This window comes from Meles meles, chromosome 7, assembly GCF_922984935.1.
Source record: "Meles meles chromosome 7, mMelMel3.1 paternal haplotype, whole genome shotgun sequence".
Taxonomy (NCBI): Eukaryota; Metazoa; Chordata; class Mammalia; order Carnivora; family Mustelidae; genus Meles; species Meles meles.
In genome coordinates this window covers 108,875,412-108,882,729 of record NC_060072.1, presented here as the reverse complement: position 1 = coordinate 108,882,729, position 7,318 = coordinate 108,875,412, and the positions used below count along the sequence as shown (strand labels likewise).

At 43.9% G+C, this 7,318-nt stretch overlaps 1 pseudogene; it reads right to left on the bottom strand.

The window, feature by feature from the left end:
- Positions 1–5,708: 5,708 nt before the first annotated feature.
- Positions 5,709–5,835, bottom strand: LOC123947815 (annotated as a pseudogene).
- Between the last annotated feature and the right edge of the window lie 1,483 nt (positions 5,836–7,318).

The window sequence follows — 7,318 nt, the reverse complement described above, 5'->3', positions numbered from 1 at the left end:
AGAAATAGGAAGTTACTTCCTCAATATGATAAAAGCATCTGTGAAACTTACAGCTACAGTTTATTCATTTATTTTTTTAAGATTTTATTTATTTGACAGACAGAGATCACAAGTAGGCAGAGAGGCAGGCAGAGAGAGAAGAGGAAGCAGGCTCCCTGCTGAGCAGAGAGCACGATGCGGGGCTCCATCCCAGGACCCTGGGATCATGACCTGAGCTGAAGGCAGAGGCTTTAACCCACTGAGCCACCCAGGTGCCCCAGCTAGCGTATTTAATAGTAAAAGACCAAGAGTTTTCCCCCTAAGATTGGGAGGAAGGCAAGGATGTACATGCTCACCAACTCTATTCAACAACGTACTGAATATTCTAGCCAGGATAATTAGGCAACAAAGGTATAAAAGGCATCCAGATAGGAAAGGAAGAAATAAACTATCTTATCCACAAATGATATGATCTTTTATACAGAAAATCTGAAGAAATCCACTAAAAAAAAAAGGTAGAATTAATAAAGGACTTCAGGAAATTCACAAAATCAATATATAAAAATCAGCTGTACTTCTATATACTAGCAATGAACAATACAAAAATGAAATTAAGAAAATTATCACATTCACAATAAGATCAAAAAGAGTAAAATACTTGAGCATAAACTGAACAAAATGGGCGTAAGAGTTTTACAATGAAAACTATAAAACATTGCTAAAAGAAATTAAACAAGACTTAAACAAATAGAAAGACATTCCAGGTTCACAGATCCGAAGACTAAACATAATTAAGATGGACAGTCTCCCCTAATTGGTCTACAGATTCAACACAATCCCTATCAAATTCCCTTCTGCCTTTTTTGTGGAAATTGGAAAGTTAATTGTAAAAGTTATATGGAAATGCAAAGAATCCCAAAATAATTCTAAAAAAGAAAGGATGGAGAACTTATACTTCTTGATTTCAAAACTTACTACAAAGATAATCAAGACAGTGTAGGACTGTCATTAAGACAGACGTACAGGTTGATGGAACATAACTGAAAGTCCACTAACCCTCACATTTATAGTCAATGGATTTTCTACAAAAGTACCAAGAAAATCCAGTGGGAAAGAAATTGTCTTTTAAAAAAATGGTGTTGGGGGGGTGCCTGGGTGGCTCAGTGGGTTAAAGCCTCTGCCTTCGGCTCAGGTCATGATCTCAGGGTCCTGGGATCGAGCCCCGCATCGGGCTCTCTGCTCTGCAGGGAGCCTGCTTCCTCCTCTCTCTCTGCCTGCCTCTCTGCCTACTTGTGATCTCTGTCTGTCAAATAAATAAATAAAATCTTTTAAAAAAATTTTTTTTAAAAAATGGTGTTGGGGCAATTTGGATAGCCCAAAGGACAAAAAAATTAATTTGGGCCCCTACCTCAGACCATACATAACCTAAATGTTAGTACAAAAACTTAGGAGAAAATGTAAGAGTAAATTTTTGTGGTCTTGTGTTGGGCAAAAAGCAAAAGCACAAGGAAAAATCAAAATGGCAAATTTAAAACTTCAGCACTTCAAAAGACACAATCAAGATAATGAAAAGATAACCCATAGAAGAGAAGAACATATTTACAACTCATAGAGATATACGTTCTCCTGAAGAGTTCTCCTGAAGAACTCTTACAATTTAGTAAAAAGCACGAATAACTCAATTTAAAAATGGGCAAAAGAGGGGCGCCTGGGTGGCTCAGTGGGTTCAAGCCTCTGCCTTCAGCTCAGGTCATGATCCCAGGGTCCTGGGATGGAGCCCCACATCAGGTTCTCTGCTAGACAGGGAGCCTGCTTCTCTCTCTGCCTGCCTCTCTGCCTACTTGTGATCTCTGTCTGTCAAATAAATAAATAAATAAAATCTTTAAAAAAAAATGGGCCAAGGATCTGAAAACACATTTCTCCAAAGAAGATATATTAATGACCAATAAGCACATAAAAAGGTATTCAACATCATTTGTCACTAGAAAATGTAAATCAAAACCACAATGAGCTACTACTTCATATCCCCTAGAATAACTATAGTCAATAAGACAATTAACAAGTGTTGGTGAGGATGTGGAAAAATCCTCATACATTGCTGATAGAAATGTAAAATGGTGCGACCACTTTTTTGGAAAATAATATGACAGTTTCTTAAACATTTTAAACAGTAATAAAGATAATAATTAAAATATATTGAAATATATCAAATGCATTTACACACCTAAGTTCATAATGATTCTTTTTTTTTTTTTTTAATTTATTTGACAGACAGAGATCACAAGTAGGTGGAGAGGCAGGTTAAGATAGAGGAGGAAGCAGTCTCCCCGCTAAGCGGAGAGCCCAATGCAGGGCTCGAGCCCATGACCCGGAGATCATGACCTGAGCCAAAGGCAGAGGCTTAACCCACTGAGCCACCCAGGTGCCCCAGTTCATAATGATTCTTTTTTTTTTTTTTTTTAAGATTTTATTTTATTTGACACAGAGAGAGAGATCACAAGCAGGCAGAGAGGCAGGCCGAGAAAGGCGGGGAAGAAGGCTCCCTGCTGAGCAGAGAGCCTAATGTGGGGCTTGATCCCAGGACCCTGAGATCATCACCTGAGCCGAAGGCAGAAGTTTAACTCACTGAGCCACTCAGGCACCCCCCACCCCATAATGATTCTTAAAAGGGAAAAAAAGTGGTCATATTTGAAAAAATTTATATTATTTTGAAAAATGGTAAATAAACAGAACAAATCAAGCAATTATCCAGACTTATAAATTGTACCACTGGGTAACAAAGACAGTTTGTTAAGTGGCAGGATCTCTTTACAGAAGTACGCCAGCTAATGAAAGAAGCAGCAATGATATAATGATACCATGACTTTTGAATTCATAGTTGATCAATGGGTGCCAACATCCCCCCCAAAAAAACCCCAAAAACCCTCTAATCTGAATCTGATCAAGCCTCCAGAACGAACTACTAATTTACAGTAAATACAAAGAACAGAGGAACATGTTAAACAATTCATGAGGCTATAGTTAGCAAAACCCAAAATGTGGGAAAACAGCCTTGTTCCTTCAATAAATAAATCTCAAGAGAGAAAAAAAGAGATGAAAGGGGAAACCAAAGGTCAAAAAAGCTAAGAGACAAATCAGTCATAAAGTAGGACTTCACTTGGATCTTGGTCCAAACAAACGCGCTGTAAAAAGAAAATATGAAATAATTGTAAATTTCAAGATAGCAGAATATTTGATGATACTGAAAAATAATTGTGCGGGTGGTTAGTGTGATAACGGTATTTGCTTATGTTTTTTTAAAGAGATCGTATCTTTTACAGATATATACTGAATATTTATGGATGAAATTATATGTCTGGGATTTGCTTCAAAATAATAAGGGACAGGGAGAAATGGTGGGAGTAGATGAGAAACAAGATCGGCTTTGAGTTAAAAAATAGTGCCTTTGGAGATGGGTAAAGAAAGGCTCATTGTGCTATTTTCTTGACCTCTGCATACGATTAAGATTTTTTGCAACAGAAACTAAGCTCTCCCAGGCACCCTCTATCATATTCCATTTCCCCTTCTTCATAGCACTTCCTACTCTCTGAAATTATCTTATTTGTTTATGGTCTGTTTCCTCCCCCAAAAAGGTAAGTTCCGTGATTTGGGGAAACTTGCTCATCTCGCTCATTTCTGTATTTCTGGCCTAGATTAGGTCCCCAGTCCCTACGACTTAAACAAAATGAACAAATGAATGAGTTGCCCTCTTCACTCTGGGCTTCCTTCCCCGAACTACCCTTCTGCCTCTGCCCCTTCCAACTTCTCCCCGAGGCCTTCAGAAAAGCCTCTGTACTGCAAAAACTTCCCTCCATCCTCAACTCTTCATTGGCTTTCCTTTTCATCTCGTTTCCTTGGTGGAAACGCGACAACATGGTTTCTCCTGTGTACTCTGCCGTGCAGCCTGCTGGTTTCCTCCTGTGCTGCATGACTCAGGGTCAGGCCCTGCGCAGCCTTGTTTAAACACTTTCTCCCCATTCCCAGCCCCACTGCCACCCACTCCCGCAGCAGGCAAGCCTCTACTCATCCAGCTGACCCTTAGTGTCATTGCTCCAGGAAAAGTCCTTTGGTCATTTGGGTCCTCTGGCCCATCCTGCCGCTGTCCAGGGTATGCGTCCTGTCCCACCCCACTGAATGTCCTCCCCTACGAGAGCATTTTTCACACTACATCGCAACTATCAGCTTCAGTGACATGTCTCATCCTTCATCCCCATCCCCCCTCGGCCATGAGCTCTGTGGGTGAAGGAACTTCTCACAGTGCCTGCACATAATGGGCTGTCCGCAAACACGTATTGAACGAAGGAAGTCAGGAGATCTGCCAACAGTGAGAGAGACTAAACATGGAGAGACCCAACAGGAAGTCTCTGTCACAGGACCAGTGGGAAGTGGTAAGAGTCTAGATTGGGGCAGTACCGCAGAACCAGATGGAGACCTGGACACAATGCCCCATACTTATCAATAACACAATCTTTCTCGCCAGATCACTGCTCCTCCCTTCCGTTCACCTCATTGGCGGCCACCAGCACCCAATCCCACCACTGAAGCCAGACATCTGGGAGACCTCTGCCCTCATCCCACTCCATCTAATCAGAGACCAAACCTCATGTCCAACCTTCCTCCCTACCCCCACTGCTTCCGTTTTCGTTCAGACCACCATCATCTCACGCTCTGCTTGTTTCAAGTAAATCTTACGGGGCCCTCCATCTTTAGGTCTGCCCGTCCTACATCCCGATGGTATCTCTCCTCCCCACGGCTAATAGAGTGAACTTCTTTAAAGAGCCAATCTGTGTGTTATTCCCCTAATTAAACTCCTATGATGGCTCCTCATTGCCTTCATGGCTCTAGCCCAGGCTCTTCAGCATGGCGGCCAAGGATCGCACTCCGTGATCCATCAGCTTCCCGAGGCTCTTGCCCTGCCCTCTCTCTAGCAACTTTTGCCCACAGTAAGTGTCATGTGCATCCTGGTTTCCCTCCCTGGGATGTGTTTCCTACCTGTGTACATTACAAAAAAAAAAAAACCAACCATCATCTTTCTTTTTTGGTTTTGTCTTATTTTGTTTTGACAGGAAGAAGGATTTATTGGTGAGCATGAATGGGAAGGGTGCAGTGCCGAGGTTCTCACGAGTCCAGAGCCTGCCATTTGCCCAAGGGACCATGATTTGAGGGGGGGTGAGGGATGCACAGAACAGATTTTTATTTATTTATTTGACAGAGATCACAAGTAGGCAGAGAGAGAGAGAGGGAGAAGCAGGCTCCCTGCAGAGCAGAGAGCCCAATGCAGGTCTCAATCCTAGGACCCTGGGATCATGACCTGAGTGGAAGGCAGAGGCTTAATCCACTGAGCCGCCCAGGCACCCCCAAGGGAGCATGATTAGGGATATATCTGACCCACAGCCATCTGTGATGAGCCACTTTTCAGCTTCCATGTCTTCATATTCCTCCCCATTAAACTTAGTAAGACCACTTCTTGGAAATGTGGATCTTCTGAAGGCCAGGGAACTTGACCTTGGCCTTGCATAGGGCCTCAATCCCATGCTCCTTGTTCTGCAGCTTGGTATGGATGGACATGGTGACTTGGCCAATATGGACCCTGACCATGTGCCCTGGGGCTTTCCAAAGGCACCCCACATACCTGTCTGGAGCCTAGATTAGAGATAATATGAGGTCAGACATCAATGTCCACTGGGAAGGGCTGTCTCCAAGGTCCCTTAGGGCAATCCTTAGGGCAACAGGCTGCATATACTACCAAGGAGGTTCGCAGCCATTGTGCACTGGGCGCTTATGGAGAAAGAGCACGGTCAGCTTAACTGGCTGCAGACCCATCATCTTTCAAGACCCAGTTCAAGCCTCTTCTACTTTTTTTTTTTTAAAGATTTTATTTATTTATTTATTTATTTGACAGAAAGACAGCTAGAGAGGGAACACCAGCAAGGGGAGGGGACAGAGAGGGAGAAACAGGCTCCCTGCTGAGAGCCTGACTCTCAGCGGGACTCAATCCCAGGAGCCTAGGACCATGACCTGAACCGAAGGCAGATGCTTAACGACTGAGCCACCCAGGTGCCCCTTATGAGGCGCTTTTTAATGCCCCTATTGTCCCCACCCCCCCTCAAGACACAGCAGTCCCCCAAGGAGCCTTCTGCCTTAGCACCTCACCCCCTTTGGCACTCTATGCGTTTCCAAGGCTGTCTCACTCAGTTAAAGCTTGGGGTCCTCCAGAGCAGGGACCATATCTCAGTCAGCTTTGCAATCCCAGTGCCCAGCACAGAGCCTGGCACATAGGAGGCACTCAGTAACCATGGAAAACGGACTGGAATCCTAGGAAGCTCCAAGGTTACACCTGAGTGGTGGGGGAATGATCTGCTGCCCTCTCCTGGCAATGTGAGGCATTGTCCTAACCACAGACACCACCCCAGCTTGCCCAGGCTGGGGGGGGAAAGAAAAAAGAAAAAATTGGGAGGAAGGGGAAGCTGCAAAAAGGGAGGATGGAGAATGGACTGGATTGAGGTCTTGGTGGGACACCTTTATCAGCTCCCACACAGTTCCCAAGATCATGCAAGCTAGGATGTAGAATCCAAGTCAGTGCATCCAAAGGAGGGCATATCCTTAGAGATGGTCTGTCCCCCACACTAACTATAAATTGCCCAAATTATACCATATTTGTCTCCCACTCTGTCCTGTTGTCCTTGTGGTTGTTCCTATTCCTGCTGATTTCATTCACTTTAGCAGGCGATCGCTAATTTTTTCCTCCAATGTTATAACAGCGTGTGTTTTTTTTTCTCTTGTGCATGGAAAGACTGAATTTGACCACTAGTTTCTCTTGATTTTAACTCAGCTTCCCACTGGTAGGAGGTGGTCTCTAGTGTTCTGGGTGTCTCAGCTTTCTGCCAAAATCCAACCACCAGCTGGGATCCCACAGCCCTCACTCCTTCCACAGCTTCAATAAGCCATGTGACATCATGGCATGGGAGGGTGGTTCTTGGCAAGAAGAATCATTACCTCACTCCTTTTGGGGCTGCAGGCTTATTGTCTGTATTTTGACATGTGGAAAATTGCCTAACACCTAACATGAGAAATGGACTTGGGAAGGAGCTTGGGGCTGGAGATAGAGGTGTGAGAGTGACATGCCCCCAGGTAGGTAAAAACGCAGAGCAGCTAAGATAGCCCACCTGCTGAGAAAATTCACCTATTACTTATTTGGAGGCCTTAATGTTTATTGTACAGGATACTCACTAAACATCTACTGTGTGTTGAAATATTGAGAGCACACACACACACACACACACACACAAAAGGGACTAGG